This window comes from Lemur catta, chromosome 5 (genome assembly GCF_020740605.2).
Source record: "Lemur catta isolate mLemCat1 chromosome 5, mLemCat1.pri, whole genome shotgun sequence".
Taxonomy (NCBI): domain Eukaryota; kingdom Metazoa; phylum Chordata; class Mammalia; order Primates; family Lemuridae; genus Lemur; species Lemur catta.
Genome location: NC_059132.1, coordinates 51001451 through 51022716, shown reverse-complemented (window position 1 = coordinate 51022716; position 21266 = coordinate 51001451). Strand labels below are relative to the sequence as shown.

Genomic DNA, 21266 nt, shown 5'->3' with positions numbered 1-21266 from the left:
GGACATATATTTAAACTAGTAACAAAAATTTAAGTTGAAAAAATTTTCATTGGCTTTTTAAAAATTATTTATTTTTCTTTATATTTTACTTATTCATGATCACTGTCTAGCAGGCACTTTTTTCCCTCCCAGACAAAATAGGAATTATAAGAATAGTTATACTTTTCTTAAAGTTCAGTTTTTATGGGACCTCATGTTTAAAAATAATTTATTATTAAACAATAATCCAGATCTTTTTTTGCACTGTTAATAGATACCCTAGGCCATTTAATTAAGAATGGTAGATTAACCATTAGTATTCAGCTCAATACTATCACTCAAATGACAATAATATTTTTGAAAGGCACAGCTTACAAAGACAAAATAAACAAGAACGGAGATAACAGCAACAGAAATTTGGAAGCTGTAAGCATGTCTGAGAAAGCTGAATACTCAGCCAACTGCAGAGAGAACTGAGAAGCAGTCTGATTTTTTTTTTTTTTTTGAAAAATTTCAGTTAAAAACCCAAGAACGTACATCATCAGATACCTCTGGAAGTTCTGTTGCAAATGGGGTTAAGAAGCAGCTGGACCTCTGTACCCCCCACCTATACACACACACTCCCTGCAACAGGTCAACTACCACCTTACCAGAAGACTTAATGGGGACAGGCACAAAGAAGGTACAGTACTATAAAAACAGGGGAATTGAGCATATGTATACTAAGTAATAAAATTCCCAGAATTTCTTGTCTTTTTCTGGTCTGGAACACCAGAAGCTACATACACCTACTTGTACCTGTACATGTGTGCATGCACACACACACACACACCAGGCAGACAATTAGCAGTCTTTTCTGGGGAATTTGACAACTGCAAGAGAAAAAAAATCTGAAAATACTGACAATGAAGGCTCCACAAGGAAGAACAAAGCCAGATCACCATGCAATGAAGTCCCTGGTCACTAAAAACTAGTTACATGCTCCTCTTTTAATCAGCTTTTAGTGTGCCATTCCCAGTAGGAATAGCCAGACAAAGATCACTAAGATCTGATTCTAATATGAGAGACATTGAAACAAATAATCAGGGGAAAAGCAATGGGAGAAAACAAAGACTTTAGGGGATAATAAAATTTAAAAACTATTATTAATGCACTCAGATAAGATATTGCACATTTAAGACAAGAAAGGAGTGCTATTTTAGAAAAAGAATATGTAGAGGGGAAAGAGCTTTAAAATAGTTAAAATAGAATTGTGAAAATTTTAAAAACTCAATAGAAGAGTGGTAAGATCAATCAGAGGAAATCTTCCAAAAGTGAAGCAAAAATAGAAAATAAGGGATAAAAGGTAAGGAAAAAAAGAGGACCCATCCAGGAGATACAACACCTGTATGATAGGAGTTCAGCAAAGGAGAACTTGGGAAACAGACAAGAGGAAATCATCAGTGAAACAACTCAAGAATATTTCCCCAAATGAAAGAACATGAATTTTTAGGTCAAAGTAAATCATAGAAAGCCCAGCACCAGAGATGATAAAAAACCAGCTTTAAGATACATCATGGGGAAATTTCCAAATTCTGGGATAAAGACAGTATGTTATGAGCTTCTAGAAAGAAGAGACTTCACAACAAGAATCCAGACTCAGAGTGGCCTGACATTTCTTAAACAGAAATGCTGGAAGCTAGAGGACAATGAATATAAATGTCCTCAAAAGTATGTGAAAAATTCTTTTCACCCTAGAATTTTCTATCCAGCCAAACTATAAATTAAATGTGAAGGTAGAATCAGATTTACAAGGACTCAAAGTTCCTTGTTTTCTGTGGATCCTTTCTTAGGAAACCCTGGGAGTATGGACACCCCCCAAATGAGGGAATAAACTTGGAATGGAAAGCAAGGGATCCCGGAAATTGTGTTCCATGTGAGAAACAGGAGAAGACAATTCCCAGGATGATGGTGAAGGGAATCCCATGAAAACTGGCCAGTTGGCCAAAGATATGAATTTCACGTTGAGAATACAGGTGGCAATGCTCTGGAAGAGAGCTGTTGGGTAAGATCCACTTACCACTATATTGGGAAAGTTTCAATGTACTGAGATGATATTTACCCGTTTTAGGTTGAATTAATAAGTGTAATTATGCATTGCTCAATGACAGAGATATGTTCTGGGAAATGTGTCATTAGGTGATTTTGTCTTTGTGTGAACATCATGACCGAGTGTACTTACACAATCCTACATGGTGCAGCCTACTGCATACCTAGGCTAGCCTATGGTTCCTGGGCTACAAACCCAAAGCATGTTTCTGAACCGAGTACTATAGGCAATTGGAACACAATGGTAAGTGTTTGTGTCTCTAAACATAATCAAACATAGAAAAGGTACAGTAAAAGTAAGTATAAAACATAAAAGATGATACAACAGTACAGGGCACTTATCATGAATGGAGCTTTCAGGACTGGAATTTCCTCTGGGTAAGCCAGTGAGTGAGAGGTGAGTGAATGTGAAGGCCTAGGACATTGCTGTGCACTGCTGTAGACTTTATAAACACTGCACACTTAGGCTACACGAAATTTATATTTTAAATGTCTTTTTTCAATGATAAATTAACCTTAGCTTACTGTAAATTTTGTACTTTGTAAACTTTTTAATTTTTTCAACTTTTTGATTCATAATAACACAGCTTAAAACACAAACACATTGTACAGATGTACAATAGTATTTTCTTTCTTTATATCTTTATTCTATAAGCTTTTTTTTCTACTTTTAAATTTTTATTTTTTTTACTTCTTAAACATTTTTGTTGAAAACTAAGACAAACACACATGCATTATCCTTGGCTACACAGGCTTGGCATCAAGACATCACTAGGCGACAGGAATTTGTTAGCTCCATTAAAACCTTATGGGACCACCATCGTATATGTGGTCTGTTGTTGACTGAAATTTTGTTAAATGACACATGACTATACACAGAAAGCCAAGCCAATACACAAACTAAGCAATTATTTTCTCCAGGGAAACACAAAAAAGGAAAAATGATCATAATATATTAATAGCTTAGCTGTGAATAGTGTTCATAATAACACACATGGTCATGTGACAATGTGTCTAGAAACGTTCACTGTTGACCCAACCAAAAATATAATCTGTGGGGCACCCAGAGGGGTGGACAATGTGACCATGTGTGCTGGGAACAGAGAGGGGGGACAGGAAAGAGAGCCAAAGCTCGGCAGTTCAGAGGGAGAGGGCAATAGATAGTGTCTAAAACTGAAAAGTCAAAAATTAGCAACACATTATTGAGAGATACAAATGTAAATGTTAAACAGTTGGCTCAAAGCCTTGCAAATATTTGTGTCTAAGAAGTGGGAAAAGGTGAGAGTGGAGATGGCAAGTAACAGTCTTTTTCCTAACAACCATCTGACTCTTTCAACTTTGATGGAAAATTATGCATTGATTTAAACAAAAAACAAAACAAAACAAAATGTCCAGGTTAAAAGACATACTCCTAAAATCTTTGGGTGAATTATTCTAGGTGATATGGCTAAGGGAGATAACTTATCTGACAATGATTATACCTTTCTATTTGTTAATTCATTCATATTGTCATGCTGTGAATAAACATTTATTAAATGCCTACTGCATGCAAAATTCCATGGAAAGAGTAAATAGGAATAAACCATGATTTTCTTCCTTATGTTGCTTGCAAACCAGCATGAAAAATGTTGAAAAATACAAAAATATGTTTTATGTTTCCTATATGTTTCCAAATATGTTTCCTATTTGAGGATAGGATTGTCATGGTTCTAATTTTGACAGCTGAGTTCAGGATAAATTGGAAACATGAGAGATGTCAGGTCAGTTAGGAGAAAATGAAACATAAAGGTCTGAATTTTATTCATTAGCTACTAAATTAGAAAAGAAGAAACATAATCCAGTTATTGCAGAAGCAAGCCACGATCTTAAGGAAATCTACTAAATTTGAAGTCAGAAAAATCTCAGTATAAATCCTGTCTCTGTCTCTTAGTGCTGCGGTCCCCAACTTATTGTGGGGGGGAAATTGTCTTCCATGAAACTCAGTAGTGGTGGACGCCCCCTACCCCACTTCCACCCGCATAGGAAGGGCAGCAGGCAGCAGATGACTGGACAAGCTGCATCTGCATTTACAGCTGCTCCCCTCCCCATTGCTCACATCACCGCCTGAGCTCCGCCACACTCCCCCGAGACCCCGGGCCCCAGTCCGTGGAAAAATTGTCTTCCATGAAACCGGTTGGACCCTGGTGTCAAAAAGGTTAGGGACCGCTGCAATGGTTGTAAAGGTCTGGACAAGTCATAGAACCTCCTTTATGCATATCAGTTTCTTTATTAGTAAAATCAGCAATTTCTTTTAATACCTCATCTATTGTCTAAAGCACATCAGATAACTCAAGGATATGTATCTTAAATACGTTAAGGCAGTATAAAGTGAAGTGAGGACAGAAGAAGAGAAAAATGCAAGAAGGGGACATAAAACATAGCTAGGAATGGAGCTAAAAATCCACTATAATACACAAAATTATGGGAAAGCATTTTGTAAGCTGTAAAGAGCTACACAAACGTTAGGTTTGGTTGACCTACGACATTTCTGATTTAGTGGAAGCTTGAAAGACATTACCACTGGGTAAGAGGAAAGGGCATTATGCCCATGCACAGGGAATGAGTGTAGTTTAGGCTTTTAAGAAGCTTAGGGGTCAAGAGATAACTGGAAACAGACTATTTAGTGGGCTGGGAAACTGAGTTCAAGAAAAGCTTTTCTGAATCTAGGAGATGTTTGAGCAGAAAGAAAGAAGAGTTCATGGAGTAGGAGAAAGAAGAGTTCATGGAGTAGGAAAGATACAGAATAAAGAGAGTGGGAAACTGGTGGCCAAAGACCTGGGAGAAATAAAAGGAAGCACAGTGGCGGGGGGTGGGGGTGGGGGTGGGAGTTGGCCTTCAGTGGAGAATAGATCCCACTTGCTCGAGAGCAGAGAGCAGAGGGGTGAATGTGGAAGTCACAAAGTAAGTGTGCAGTATCAGGGAGTTAAGGAATTTCTCATTTCAATAGTTTTAATTTTTTCAGCACGATTGTCCAGAGCTTCGCAAAGCAAGGTAAGCAGGTGAGTGAGGGAAGGAGTTAAGGATGTGAGGAGAGCACATGAGTTTCCAAGTCATTGGAGGGCAGGGACACAGAGCCAACTATGAGTGAGAAGGGCTGTCACTTATAAATTTACCCATGTTCGTTGAGAGCAAATATACATATTAATATATTGCAGTTATAATGTATACAACATATTACGCTTTTTGAACAGTTGTTTTTAAAAGCATATCATCTCACTAGTGTTCATGTTGCCACTATATTACATACAAGAAAATAGAGGCTGAGAGAGAAGTTCTTGCCCAAGATGATGGGGCAAGTAGGTGCTTGCCTCGCTTATGGGAATTTTAAGAATCATCTTTAGTCATTAGTGGGAGGAAATCATGTTATTTAAGTTGTGAAATAAGTATTCTTTCTTGGATAGTGCCTTGTTCAACAAAAAAATTGAAAACTTAATAGGGCTGAGATTAAGTCAAGATTGTCCAAAATATTTTTTGGGTTAGTATTACAGGATGTATGTTTTGCAATGCATGAACATAGACTTCTAACAATTGGATGGAAAAAGAATTTTTTTAAAGATCATACAAACACCAATTAAGTAATTAAGTATGTATTAGAGTTTCATGTTGGCACAAAAATCATATTGTCATCTTTTCTACTTTTCAGTGCTTTGATGGTTAATCATATCCTGAGGACAGGAGCTATTGAAAGCACAGGTGTTTAATGTTAACCTACTTGTAGGTGACACCTCAGAGTTAAACTGGAGTAAAGGGAGGTACATTTACAGTAAAACAAGTTTAGAAAGATTTACTACAAAATGAGGCATTTTCTCTTGGAGAATAGGAGGGCTGTTTTCAGTTGGGAGTAAAAAGTGAAAAACTGGGTAAAAGAATGAGATAGAGAAAAATAGTGTGCTCTAAGACATTACAGGATAAATTCCATTGAGAAGGCAACAGTTTTATAAATGGTATATATAACATAAATTGGAACCTATAGCTATTTTTAATAAATAGACTTTATTTTTGAGGGCAGTTTTAGGTTTATAGAACAGAGAGTTCCTATATAGTCCCCTCTTTCTGCTAGCTCTCATTTTCCCCTATTATTAACATTTTGGAGGCTGGGTGTGGTGGTTCACGCCTGTAATCCTAGCACTCTGGGAGGCCGAGGTGGGTGGATTGTTTGAGCTCAGGAGTTTGAGACCAGCCTGAGCAAGAGGGAGACCTCATCTCTACTAAAAAAAATAGAAAGAAATTATATGGACAACTAAAAATATATATAGAAAAAATTAGCCGGGCATGGTGGCATATGCCTGTAGTCCCAGCTACTTGGGAGACTGAGGCAGGAGGGTTGCTTGAGCCCAGGAATTTGAGGTTGCTATGAGCTAGGCTGATGCCACGACACTGTAGCCCAGGCAACAGAGTGAGACTCTGTCTTAAAAACAAAAACAAAAAAAAATTTGCATTGGTGTGGCACATTTGTTATAGTTGATGGATTAATATTGATTTACTATTATTACCTAAAGTCCATAGTTCCTAACAGGGCTCACTCTTTGTGCTGTACAATTCTATGCAACGCACTACTTTTAATCTAATATTTATGATTGTTATCATCTAGAAAATTAGTTTTGATTTATTAATTTGTGAGTTGAGGAGCACATTCAAAGGATTAAATAAACATTTAGATTTTGAAGGTGTGGTACCTTTTCTAGCCAGGATTTCAGAGCAGTCACATAGACAAGACCACTTTTTGCATTTTTATTCAAACTTTTAAAAATGTTCCAATAAATTTTTACTCCCAATTGAAAAAAGCCCGTCTGTTCTCCAAGAGGAAAATTCCTCATTTTGTAGTAAATAAGTAGTCTCTACTCATGCTTCAATATTCCCTTAGAAAAGTCATATAAGAGATTTTCTTAACTTTACTTTTTACTGAAATACAATAGGTTTGGGGAAATTATCACATAATTCTTGGAGGTATAACAAAATTTTACACTACAGAAGAAAAGCTGAAGTGAAGGCTTTGTTTAGGGAAGCCGCTGAAGATATTGCCGGGGTGATCACTTGGATGGTGTTGAGGTTTGATGCCAGCCAGGGAATATGGACTGTGTCTTGTAGTTAGAGGAAAGCTATTCAATTTCTTTTGTAAGGGAGTTACATGACCACAGCATTATTTTTAGGGATAATTAGGGTGGCGTGCCTTTTAAAAGCAGCTAGGAATGCTTGGACTCCAGCCCTATCTTTTCCAAGTTAACATCACGGTGGACAACTGCATTCTTTCCCCAGACACCCTGAGATGTTAATATTGGCAACACTAGAGTACCATTGGAATAATCTATTGAACAGTTTTCATGAAATGTAACAGGGATATACTTGCTTTTCATTTTTAGCAATTTGTTGAAGAAGAGTAATGAAAAAAATTTGACATGTATCCCATTGGACCTCTACATCTTAGGGTAATAGTAATACAAGCCCAAATCTTCTTAAGTCTGAGAAAAAAAGCAACGAATGGAGTGAGAAAATAGACAGCAGACAGACTCTTGGTTAAGAGAAAAACTGAGGGGATTAGAAAAATTATGTCAGAACTTTAGGTTATGGGTGGTTGTAAAGAGATAATTCTGATTTTAATTAATCAGAGAAGCTGTATTCAAGAAGCCAAGCGTCAGGGTGATACAAACTAGAAGAAAAGGAGATTATGTATTATAGTAGTTTTCATCCAAGAATTCAATGCACTTGTAACTATTACTAGAAGAAGTAATTGTAAGTGAATTTAAGAGAGCAGGTGTCCAATTCATCATCTTCACAGATCTAAAAAAAGTATCATCCCAGGCTTAACAATAAGTCATTCACTTCAAATTAAGAATCGAAGAAGGAAAAGAAAATAGAGCAGCAGAATGGCAAGTAGTTACAAGCATGGAAATAAATGCTTACCTAAAAAGGAATCCAATTACTACGTGAGGTAAGAAAGGAGAATATATGAGGAGACGCGGAAGAATAAGATCAAGGAAACATTACACATAGTGGAAGGATAGAGGAAAGGTGTTATTTAGTTAGATACTTATAAATGTAGATACTTCCAGATTACACAGTAAGCATTCATTCCTCTTCTGTAAAGCATCCCTAGGGATAGCCGGGCATGGTGGTGCATGCCTGTAGTCCCAGCCACTCGGGAGGCTGAGGCAGGAGGATTGCTTAAGCCCAGGAGTTTGAGGTTGCTGTGAGCTAGGCTGACGCCACGGCACTCACTCTAGCCCGGGCAACAAAGTGAGACTCTGTCTCAAAAAAAAAAAAAAAAGCATCCCTAGGGAATAGGTTATTATTACCCCATTTTACAGATGAGAACACTGTAAAATGTCCCTTTGTACTTTAGCATATTAAACTTAGGTTGCTAATTAGCAATATATGGGAGATAGAATTTGGCTGTGGTAAGAAACATTAACATTTCTTTCTTTTTTCCAGGACCTTTAGTTTAACCCAGCAGAATGATGCCTTTGACTTACCTGCCAAAACACTGGTCAATATCACATAATGGCTTCTCAATATTACCATCCATTTCTGATTACCAGAAAAAATGGAGCATGTTTCAAGGAGATTTTAGTAGCAAGAAATCTATACCAATCAACATCTGCTATTATTTCTGCAGCATCCCAGAATTTGTCACTTAAGTACTGCCCAATCTTATTCTGGCTTTCTTTGAATTTGTGAGAACAGATACAAAATATTTTGTCGTGATTTATCACAGAGTGGCAGTTTGGCCTTTTGGGAATATGAATCACAGGCCACTGTCATAAAATAACTTACGTTTGGAAACTTTTTTGAATAATAATTCATTTGGGACAGTCATTTTTTTCTTAATGAAAAAATAGGAGATTTCTTAATAAGATCTCATTAGAAATTTGAATTTTAAAATTGTGTGAATTTGTTTTAATTGCATCAAAATGGATATAAGATCATCAGCTGCTCACAATAGATATCCAAAAGAAATGATTGTTGAGACAGTAGAAAAATATTTTTGGAGAAAATCATTAACTATCCTCCTCCCCCAAATCAAACCTTAGGTAATAGAAAATTATGCTTTCATAATAATAAAAATAAGAGAAGAGCTACTGATTTACCTTTCTGGAAATTACTTTATTTTGTTCCAGAGGGGTGGACTATGGAACTCTCTGAGAGAACATGGTTACGAAACTGTTGTATGATCAGAGCTCAGGAGGGAGGGACTGTTTTGACTCTCTTGTTACTATGTGAGGGATGGAATTTTGCAACCAGAAGGTTCCACAACAGTTGGGAACAACAGTTGTGTGAGTAGCGAGGAGAAGACAAATGTGTGTGTCCTGTTACTCCTGCTCTGAGCACTACATATTGCCACTGTGCCAAGATTTCCTGCTTGCGTCAATATTTTTTATATTTACCAAACCTCATGTGCAAAATCCATTAATAGCAAAAAAAAAAAATCTTACAAATAATATCTACACTGTCTTTAGGTCAGCCAGCCATCTGGCTAGCTGATATTGCACCACACACACACACACACACACACACACACACACACACAGCCTTATTTAGATGCCTTATTGTAATAACTCTTGCTCCATTTTCAATCATCTACCATAAATCAAGCTCGACCTCCTCTTGCAGAAATTAAAATAGCTGAAATTTAAAAATTTCATTTAAAATTTAAAATTTGAAAATTAAATTTAATTTTGAAATTTAAAAAGCACTCAAAACATGCTAAAGCTTACCATGAGCTATTATCGTCCTGTTATTAGTGGCTTACTTTTATCTTCCATTCTCTTGCTCATCTCTCTTATTTGTGAATTAATGTTACTTTCATTTTTCTTAGCTTCTGGAAACTCCATTGTGACTATTGCTCTTTCTCCAGCTTTTCTCAAGCTGGACTTTAGACTCTTGGGTTCCTTTATATTGATACCCATAGACATTTTGGCACAATAGGAACTACTATGAAAAGAAGATGTCAATAAATTTAACCATGAGCTTTTACAAACAGAAAATTAGACAAAATAGCACAGAATAGTACAGCAGAGGGTTTAGGGAAAGGAAAAATGGGCGGTTTAAGAGTTGTTTACCAGAAGCAATTCAGTTACAAAATTTGTTTCAATGGTCAGGTATCTTCTGAAAGCTTCTTAGAGCCCAACAACATTTTTACGGAGTCAGGAACTGGTCAGTTTAGGATCTGACACTGTCTGGGACAAGAGAGACATTCATGTAGGAGGTAGACATTGGAAGTTGAGCTGTATTTGCAAAAATGGGGGACTTGTAAAGCTGGTGGAAGTGGAGTTGCAGGGTTGGCAGTTTATTAACAAGAAGGTAAGTTTACTTATAACCAATGATTTAGAAGAGAAACTTGAAATGCTTTAATGTTGTGTTGAATCCTGTGCTATAGCCTGGTCCACACCTAGTATAGTCATTTGCTGATGTTGAAATTCCATATAGATATATCTTATTAAAATGAAAATATACCAAAGAGGATATCTTCATTTTATATATATGTACATATGTATATATATATATGCATTTGTGCCTATGTGAGTGCATGTTTATATATATATATACTCACAATAATCACCTCTTATCTACAGGGGATACATTTCAAGATTCTTCCAGCAGATGCCTGAAATCTCACATGGTACCAAACCTTATATATGTTAATACTATGTTTTTTCCTATATATACATACCTATGGTAAAGCTTAACTTATAAATTAGGTACAGTTAGAGATTAGCAATAATTAATAATAAAATAAAACAATTGTAACAATATACTCTAATAAAATTTACATAAATAAGGTCTTTCTTCCTCTCTCTCAAAATGCTGTAATACTTTTGGACTACAGTTAACCATAGGTGACTGAAACCTCTGAAAGAAAACCGAGGTTAAGAGGGGACTACTGTATGTATATGCATACATATGTGTATATACATTTTCATATATATTAATATATAATTTTTAAAAACTGAAATCAGGTTTTACTAGAAAGGCCACCTAGGTGGAAATTAAATCTCAAAGAAGAGAAAGGGAGCTTGAAGAAAAACACTGTCTGCTTCATACCTGTGTTTAGGCTCCACCTGCTTTTCCAGACCCTGGCCTGCTGCCAATGAGAATGTAAAGGAGTGCTCAGATTCATTGGGAGGCAGGGCGGCCTAGGGGGTGAGGATGTGGTCTCCTCTGCAGACAGGGTCCTTCTGAGGACATGTCTGGTTGTACCTTGGCCATGAGACTTAACCTCTCTAAGCCTGAGCTCCTTAATCCGTAAAAGATGGGTAACAACATTACCTGTAGCAGGTTATGATTTTTTTAAAAGAATAAGCTTGATTTTGCAAAACTTTTAGATTTACAGAAAATTTGCCAAGATCATACAGAGAGCTCCCATGTGCCTGTTTGCCCCATTGCTAACATCTTACATTACCATGATACATTTGTCAAAAATAAGAAATTGACATTGTTATATTACTATTAACTAAACTCTAGACTTTATTTGGATGTCACCAGTTTTCCCATTAATGTCTTCTCTCTATTGCAGGATACATGGGGGTACCATGTTACATTTAGTTGTCAGATCTGCTTTGAATAAGTCTTCAGAGACTTATTTCAAGGTTTCAAACGTAACAAATGTAAAGGACACTCATCATAGTGGGGGATGCAATGAGGCGTTGGTCACCACTTGGAGGTACAGTTAAACTTTTGTGGCAGGCACTGTTTCAAGGACTTTAGAAATACTATCTCATGTAGTCTTCATAACAATTCTACGAAGACCCCAATGACATTCACTTTAGAGATGAGAAAACTGACTTGACGTACAAAAAGGTAAAATAAATCACCTAAAATTCTGCACTTGGCAGAGCTTGTGGCTCTGAGCCCATGCCTTTAATCACTATTGTAAATACTTAATACAAACTACTTATTAGAATAGACTCTGGAAAGGTTGAATTCTCTCCAGGGCAGTAGGAATATTACTAACTAGTTGTTTTCTTTCTCCTTCTTCACTAAGAATATGCCTGCTTTTTAGCCCTCTTTAATTTAACAATTATAGCAACCCAGAAAGAAAAGATAAGGAACGTGTATTGAATGAGCCAGCAGCACTTGGTGTATAGGTTTTCTTAGAAATCACTTTTTGAACTCTTAACCCTGCCAAAAAATTTAAAAATTTTATCCAGATACCTCTCTCTCCTTCCTTCATCCCTCCCTCCCTTCCTCCTCCATTCTATACAACATATTTAGGCCATGAAAACCTCTATCAAAACTGTAGCAGAAGAGAAACATTTTATTTTTTTTTTTAAATCTAGGAATGAAGCTTAAGAGCAAGCAAAAGGCAGTGAAGTTGCTGGTAAAAACTGGGGAGGGTATAAAAGGGAAAGGATTTGGGAGCAGGAAGAAGGGGAGAGGAGGATGGAGTGAGAGTTCTCCAGTCAAGCTCTGCTGGTAGCCAGCTGGTGACGTTGTACGTGTAATACACACCACCACTCAATATTTGTGCTTCCCTGTCCACAAAATGAGCAGATCCCCTTTAAGTACATTATATAATGTTGAGTCCAGAAATTTAAAACAAAAAGATGTTTAAAGAAAAATATAAAAGCCAGAAAAGAGAATAAGTTGAGATGAAAGGCTTAACAACTAAACTGGAAGATGAGCTGGCCTCAGACTACAAGATTCATTCGATCAACATGTATTTCAGCACTGCTCTCGGTGCCGGGAGTGCTGGGGATACAATGAAAAACAAAACAAGACCACTTTGCTCATAGCTCTAATATTCTAGTTTAGGATTGAGAGATAATCAACATGGAAACCAATAAGGTGATTTTACAGCATTAGAAATCATAAAGGAAATTAATGGAGTGATGAGATAGAGAGTAGGAGGTAGGGGAGAGGATTGCCACACTTTAGATATGACAGATCATATTTGATTTACAAATGTTCAGATTGTGAATACAATAGGGAAAATGAGACCCATACATCCTTCGGCAATTGATAAAATGGCTTTATTGGTAGCATAATACATGTGTGTAGCAAGACAGCCATCCATAGGAAGTTTGAGAAGATTTTTTTTTTTTTACCAAAAATGCTAAAGAGTACACAACAATGTTTTAAGAGTTATTTAAGAGTCAGCCTTCCTGGAATAAGAAAGACTAGAATTAAGTCCTTTGGTCTTCTTCAAGCACCTGACAAGCCCTTTTGGTAGGATGCCATTAATTCAATCTGCAAGTTCATGTAAATATAATCTTGGTGTCTCTATGGACTGAATTGTGTGCCCCCACCCCCCACCCCCAATTCATATGTTGACATGCTAACCCCCAATGTTGCTGTATCTGGAGATAGGATGTTTGGGAGATAATTAGGTTAAATGAGATCATAAGGGTGGGGCCCTGATCCAATAGCATTGGTGACCTATAAGAAGAGACATCTGAGCCTACCCTCTCTTTCTCTTTCTCTCTTTCTCTCTGGCCTCTCTCTTCCCTTCCCCTTCCTTCCCTTTCCATGTATAAGCACCACACCTAGGAGAGGCCATGTGAAGACAGAAGGCAGCAGTTTGCAGACCAGGAAGAGAGCCCTCACCAGAAACTGACCTAGCCAGCACCTTGACCTTGAACTTCTAGCCTCCAGAACTGTGAGGAAATAAATATCTGTTGTTTAAGCCCCTCAGGCTACAGTATTTTGTTATGGTGCCCGGGCTGACTAATACAGTGTCTATGTTGCACTTGTTTCCACATTAAATCACAGATAAGGTTGGGTTATTTTCATTGAATGCTGTTCTTCTCTTTCTAGTGTTCTTCAGTATGATACTTGTGGATACTGCTTATGATGCAAGTGTCGCTTCCATCAATCACATCTAATCTTCTTTCCCCAGATGTACACCAAATAATACCCATTAAACTGTCATTACCTGCCATTGAACTAGGGGGCTTTTCAATGAACTTAGAGACCACACTCCCTCTAATAGTGTATCCTGTAAGGTTGGCAGCATCAACATTGGTGTAAATGTGAATTAAATCATTCTTCTTAAAACTAGACATGGTTAAAATGAAACACATTTCCTCTTTTCTCCCTTAAGCATCACACCATCCCAACACCCCCATTTTTATGACACAATCTACCAAGTTCTCAAAACTTGAAACTATGAACTTCTAAAAAATTCCCTTACTTCTTTGCTCTACAGATACAGAATATTATAAAGTTATAATCTGTTCTCACAAAATACAATCTTTAAGCTTTAAGCATCTGAATATTCTCTGGATTCTAATCATGGATCTATCATTTACTAGGTCTGTGGCTTCAGGTAGATTACTTAGAATTTCTAATTCCATTTCTTCCTCTACAATGTGGGTTTATGATGGGGATTAAATGAGATCATACAAGGCAGCCTGGCAAGTCAGAAAATCTCACTAATTGTTAATCACTGCCACTATCACTACTACCACCACTACTACGACTACTACTACAAATATTACTGCAGTTTTTGTAACCAGCCTCCATATCTATCCTAAATCCATCAGTGACAATAACTTTCCTTGAAAAGACCATTCTCAGTCCAGATGTCTCCAAATGACTACCAACTGTTTGCAATATCATATCTTAATTCCTTCCAAATGATGACTGAGTAGGCTCCTTTGGTTGCCAGTTGCCTGCCCATTCTGTCTTCATAGCTTCTTACTATTATAGTAAATCCACCCTTCCCATTCGCCTGGGACAGTCCAGGTGTATGTCTTTCATCTGGGTATAATTATTAATAGCCTCCCTTTCACTCTCAAAAGTGTTCTGGTGTGGGTGTTACTTGTTTCACATTTGCTTGGACTTTCTATTCTCGGCAGAAAAATCATCACACACAGTTCACTTGCTCTTACCTTCAAGATGTTTCCCTCCCCTGGCATGTTGTTGTTATACTGTTGCCAAATTGTGAACTTTCTCTCCTTCAAAATCCTACTGAGAACTCACCCTCAGGATGGAACTTTCTCCGATAGTCCTGTCCTCCATCCAACCAGAAACCTCTCAGCAATCATGTAAATAACTCTGTATAACTTTAATTGGTTCTGTTTATAAGCTGCTGCTTCTATCTTTTTTTCCCTCTAGGTATTTTTCCATGTGTTTATCCTGTCTCCATTAATTTGTAAACTCCCAGAGGGCAAGGCTGGAACACAAACTGGTGTTGGCATAAAGCGGATGCTGGGTAAAGCTGAATGGTACCGAGTGAATATCCTTCTTTATTGCTAATCTGTTAAAAAGAAAAGAATAATCCTTTGTTAGTGATGGTCCTGAGACTGCTAACCTAATGTAGAAATATATCCAGTTTCTGTTAGTTTCCAGACAAACAAGATAAAATCAATAGTTACAAGCATTCCATAATGTAAGGGGGAGGGTGTGCGGATATTTTGACCTATAAGGGAATTTATGGTATATGTTAGGCATGTCATTATAGAGGTCTTTTGCTTTTAGAGGTTTATTCTTGTCTTTTTAAGTCTGCAGGACTACCTCAGAAAAGAAATAATATTTACTTTCAAAACTGAGATCTAAAAACCGAACAAAGACTCAGGAAACATACGATACCACTGTATTATAAGTTTGTGCTGTGAGTGCAGGGAAAATGAATCTAATTTAGGAGGCCTCCTCCTATGTGTCTAAGAGAAAATACCACATGGTCCAGCTTTCCAAGATCACTACATGGGTGGATTGTCCATTTCTGCCCAGGTGACAAAGAGAACTCCTTGCGAATACTCCTTTCTCACTGCGGGGGTAAGAAATGGGGATCCTGTACAGCGACCACCTGCTCCCCTCTCTTGGACCCAGCACAGCAAGTGCCAAATATCTGTATGTCATCCTCCGTGCAGAGCCCAAGGTATAACCAACGTAGGCGGTGCACTAGATAACATCAAAGCCCCAGGCCGGGGCCAGAAAAGGGGGGGCAAAAGCAGCCGAGGGAACGAAGCGCCTCCCCCTAGCATTTCCTCTCACGCCCACTTCCAACCTAGGAGGCTTTTGGTTTCTGCTTTTGTTGTTTTTAAAATTAAAAGTTAAACCCAGGAAGCTTTGGATCAGACTTTTGCGTTGCAGTTCGGGTAAGTTTTTCTCTCGGTTCTTTTGTCTGGCGCCTGGCTTGGGAAGAGCCTGGGCGTGGGGCACGGTTGGCACGGCGTGCGGGGAAGGTTTGGTCGCCGGGTCGCCCGGAGGAGGAGGGGATTCGGCCGGTGGACGGGAAAGCCCGGCGCGCGCCGAGGAGGAGGGCGGAGGGGAGGGACGGGCGGCGTGACCCGGCGGCCAGCGGGGAGGAACCTCCGGGATCTCCGCGTGGCGGTGGCGGTGGCGGTGGCGCTGCCCGGCGGCGCGCAGGGCGGAGGGCCGGGGCCGCGGGGCCGCGCCAGGGGGGAGCCCGAGCCGGGCTGGGCCGGTGGCCGCGTGGGAACCCGGGCCGGGGACGCGCGGGCAAGGGGGAACGGTGGCGCCGGCCCGGTGGGAGGCGGCTCCGGAGTGGACTTGTGCTTTCTCAAAACTGATCGGCAAGAAAAATGTGTGCAGAGCCTTTCAGTGACATTATCCTCCGTCGAACCTCACTTCCCCCAGTGGAGTTCCAGAAGCGTTCACGCGGCCAGGAGGGCTGGAGCCGAGAGAATTGGCCCCCTAGGAACCCCCATCAGTGGCTTTTTTTTTTTTTTGGCAGCGAATGGTCACCTGCTCCCCCATTGTTCCAGGATTTTTAACAGTTCAAACTGCAGTTTTCCAATCACATTTATCCTCTGGTTCAATGTTTTTCCCCCATGTTCCGTTTATTTGAAAAATTTTGAGAAACTATATTGAATTAGCCACAAAACAATTAAGGCGGCACAATCTACTTTATATCCTAGCTGGATTTCCCTGCCTTCTGATATTTGGAAGTTAGAAGTGTAGGCAGAATTAGGAAAAGAAATATTTAGAAAATTCGAAAACATACTAGGAAAACTGCTCTGTATTGAATATATTTCAAAGAAAAGTTTAATATCAGTTTGCTGCTCAAAAAAGCCAAATAGAAATGACAGATTTTACCTATTATAATTCAAAATTTCATGTATATTTTTCTACAAAGTTTATGGCAATGCTAAATCCTGAATAAATATTGTGTTGACAGTATATATTTCTGTTGTGCTCAACAACTATTGGGTTAAAAAGTATTAATTCAGTTAGCATTGTTGACTTCCCAAGTGACATAAACTCGACTCATTATCAAGGTACCTTCATCCTGACAGGTTATTAGGTATACTTTCACATTTAAATGCATGTTTATTTTTTGATTCAAATAACCCAGTTAGGAAGTTACACTATATACTTTTTATGATCGCAACCCATTGGATATCATTTCATTTCATAAGAGAGATGGTTATGTCACAATGAAAATAAAAATTGCACTATTCCATTGTGGGATTAGCATTAGTATCCTGGACATCATTTCAGATTTACACAGTTGGATGATCTTTGCTCTTATAACCAAATTTACTTTTTAGTAGGCATATTTACCCCTTTATATGACATTATTTTTGGCTACAAATTCGCCATTACTGAGTATTCCATTTTTAATCATTCTCATTTTGCTGCTTTCAGCTCTTCTTAGCTCAAATGAGCTAGAGGTAGGATTTTCTCTGGGGAATTTTAGGGGTCGACCCTAGCAGGAAAAACCTAGACGCCTTTATGGAAGCGCAAGGGAACAGAACAGTTCAAGTTTGCACAGATGGCCAGCTGTCTTAGTGGGTGTATAGTCGTTTAGCATTTTTATTCCTTAAAAGGGGAAAACAGTTTGGTTTTACCAGAGAATTTTTTTGCATTTCAATTTTTACCTATTCCTCCTAAGTTCTGGGTGTCCCATTAAACCAGCCACTTTTGCCTGCTTCTTTAGGGGTACGCGTGGAATTTCTAAGCCCCTAATTACTGACGTTCTTTAGGTCTAAGCCTGAAAACCTTCGTTATTCTGGTGCAGCCCCTCCTAATTTCTTTGCCACAGATTTCCAGTCCTTGCTTCCTCTACTGCTTTCTAGCAGCCGGGATCAAACTCGGGTTTATGGTAATTACTCCCTCTTCCCCTTTCACTCCTCCCTGGCCTCCCAGGAGCCTGGTCAGCTGCCCAGCCCCGCACCCCACTTTTCTGTCCCCGAAATCCCCTCCCGTTTGCCCCAAGCTGTCAGGCGGGCAGGCAGGGGTTAATTGCGCTCGCTGCTTCGGCTCTGGGAAGCACCAACCGGCTTTGGAGCGGCCTCTGGAATAACCTTGGCTTTCCTCGCTCTTTTAATAGAACATCCGCACCAAAAAGTGGTTTCAGTTCAGGGTTAATACGTTCTCGTCCACTCTCCAAACCAACACCCCGCCCCCCTCTGGTTTTTTTAAAAGTTGTTTTTCAAAGTTAATGAGTTTCAAGTTTCACAATGACTTTCCCCTTCCTTATACGCGTTGCTGAGGAAACCCCCTTGGGGTCCCCCCTCCCCTATGTCTCCCCCTCCCCCATCCGGCCCGGACTAGGGGCGGGGCTGGGAGACCCCATGACGTCACCAGGCCGGCCCACATCCTGCTTTAGAAAGTAAAGAGACGGTAGAGAAACTACGGCCCCGCCCGTCCCCGCCCCTCTTCCCGAACCAACCGCCCCCAACTGCGCGACCCGGCCAGGCCTTCCCCGGGCCGCGTGACCGGCCGGGCCCGCCCCTCCGCCCCCGCCCCGCGCGAGTATCCCGGGCTGCGCGACCCGGGCCGCCCACCCCGGCCTCCCCGCCCCTCCCCGTCGGGCAGCGCCACCGCCTCCTTCCGAGCCCCCCTCCAGTCCCTGCGGCGGCCGGGCGGGGCGGAGCGGCTGGTGGGTGGTGGGGCCTGGCGAGCTCCCGGGCCCGCCCCGCAGGGGAGACCCGGAGCCCCAGCTCCGCTTCGGTGCGGGACTGGGGCACCCTGCTCGCCCCTACCCCCCGGGGCAGAGCTGGCGGCCCCGCCCGCCCAGCTGGGCCCCAGCGCCCGAGTGGCCCCCGCCCCTCGCCCCCGCCGGGGGACGCCTCCTCCCCCGCCCGCACGTCGCAGCCCGCGGCCTCCCCGCCTCCCGCCCCCGGGGATCCCCTGCCGTCCCGCCCACCCGCGGGAAAGCCTCTGACCTTCGCCCTCCCTCCCCCGCGCCGCCCGGCCCGCGCTTCTCCCGCCGTCCCTAAAGACGCTAAACGTGCCCTACTCTGTCCCGGGGGAGAGGTAAAGCCCGCGTCTGCCCTCCTCGCCCCGGGCCCCGCTACCCCAGGGTCCCCCCGCCCCGCCGGGGTGCGCGGCCGGGCCCCGCCGCCCGGCCCCCCGACGCCCCCTGCCCGGCGGCCGCTACCATGCCGTGGTCCCGGGCGCCGGCGAGCGCCGCCGCCGCCTCCCCCTCCCGGCGCCTGCGGCCCCCGCCCGCGCGCCCCGCGCTCCCCCCCGCCCCCCGGCCCGCTCCCCTGTTTAATATTTCAGCGCTGGGTGGTGTGAGCGCCAGTTGCCGGCCTTTAGTGTGGCTGCTGCTGGGGCGGCGGCGGGAGGCGACGGAGCAGGGCGCCGGGCGAGCAGCCGCAGCAGGAGGAGGTTATGTTTGTGTTTGGGGTTGTCAAGTGAAGGAGGGATCCCAGGCGCCGCCGCCGCCGCCGCCGCCGCGCGGGGGTCGAGGAGATTCCGAGCTGCGGCCGCCGCCATCAGCAGCGCAGCTCCGGGGCGGGCTGCGGCGGCAGCGGCTCCGCCGGGCGTCCTGGCAGCAGGTTCGGCGCGGGCTCCGCGGCGGGGGCGCTGCAGCTGGGGAGGGCAGCGGGGCGGAGCGGGGGCGCAGGACCACATCCCCCTCGGCGGGCGGGGGGCGTGCGGGCGCGCGTGTGTGTGTGTGTGCGCGTGTGTGTGCAACCGCCGACCTTGCAGAGGGGATGGCTGCGTGCGGGAGACACTTGCCACTTCTGGGCGCCCTCGCTGCGCGCCAGCCGAGCAGGTACGGAGGGACCCAGCCTCCCCGGCCGCTTTCCACCCGCAGACGCATTTTGCAAGAGGGTGGGGGGTGAGGGAGACCAGGCCTCGGCTTCCCAACCTCCCGGCTTTGTGGCTTTCTTTCCCTTTCGTTCTTTGCTCTAAGTGCCTGTTTACTCCCGGCCACCTGGGTAGTTTCTTTCCGGGTTGGGAGTGCGCGCCCGCAGCAGTTGGGAAGGGGGCCACGGGCTGGGGCGCGGGTCGGATCGGGCTCGCCTTGGGGTCGGGCTCGGGAAGGAGTTGCTGGCTGCAGAGGGGAGGGGGCGGTGGCGGAGCTGGCGGCGAGGAGGAGTCTCAGGGCTGCCGCGCTCGCCTCATCTCGTCGTCGTCCTCCTCCTCCTACTCCTCCTCCTCTTCCTCCTCCTCCTCCGGCTCTCTCCGCATCCACTCCAGGCTCCTTCCTGAGCTGGCACTTCCATTCCCCCCTCCTCCTGGCATGCGAAGCGCTTTGTTCAGTGCAGCGTTGCAGAGGGGTTTTCCCAGGCTCCGCCCTCCACATTCATTCATGTTTTTTCTCCTTGCAACTGTCTTTACGCTTTTTGATCGTGTCATGTTTTTGCTCCATATGTAGTATTTATTTCTTTCCCGTAAATGAGCGGTTTATCACTCGTCCCAGTCGCTACATTGCTGCTGTCTTTGGAAATACCCACTTCCCCCACAAGGATTTAAACATGGGATGGACAGCTAGGGACAGTGGGTAGACAGCGAACGGGGTAGCAAGAAGCCTTTACAGATTGGGAATTTGCATATTTTACATTTATGCTCCAGATCCTGTGGGATCACGTGATTGGATTACGATCGGAGTTCAAGCTTTAAAAACTTCCAGATAACCTGATTATTTAAAAGCTTTAAGTTTAATAAGGAACGTCATCAAGCATTCATGCAATTTATTTGGCCCTAATGTGGCTAAATTCTTTATTGAATCAGAGCCTTCCTGAATCAGTGGATTTTTCTTTAGTGCAAGGAGTTGAGGAACCATATCTTTCATAGATCATTTAGCACAGTGGTAGATGAGATACGTAGTTGGATCATCATATTTTATATTCTTTCCCATGCAGTTAAAATATTGCAATAATTTTATGTTGTGTTGGCATATGGCCATATCAGGGATAAAATGCCGAACTTAACTGCAGCCTTACTTATTTACCTTCTAGTTATTTGCTATAATGAAACCACAGATTTCTAAAACCTTATACTAGTATATTAGACACATT

The 21266-nt window shown here is 42.1% G+C and overlaps 1 protein-coding gene across 6 annotated transcripts in view; it reads left to right on the top strand.

The window, feature by feature from the left end:
- The first annotated feature begins 16027 nt into the window (after positions 1-16027).
- Positions 16028-21266, top strand: part of HIVEP1 (HIVEP zinc finger 1) — a 147155-nt gene continuing 141916 nt past the window's right edge. Inside the window, exon 1 of one of the 6 annotated variants that reach the window (XM_045551760.1) lies at positions 16028-16142. The gene's annotated coding sequence lies outside the window, so the exon portion shown is untranslated. Of the gene's footprint in view, positions 16143-19163; positions 19270-19555; positions 19627-19934; positions 20018-21266 lie in introns of those variants that run through there. The other 5 variants (XM_045551764.1, XM_045551761.1, XM_045551762.1 and 2 more) reach the window with 5 other exon arrangements.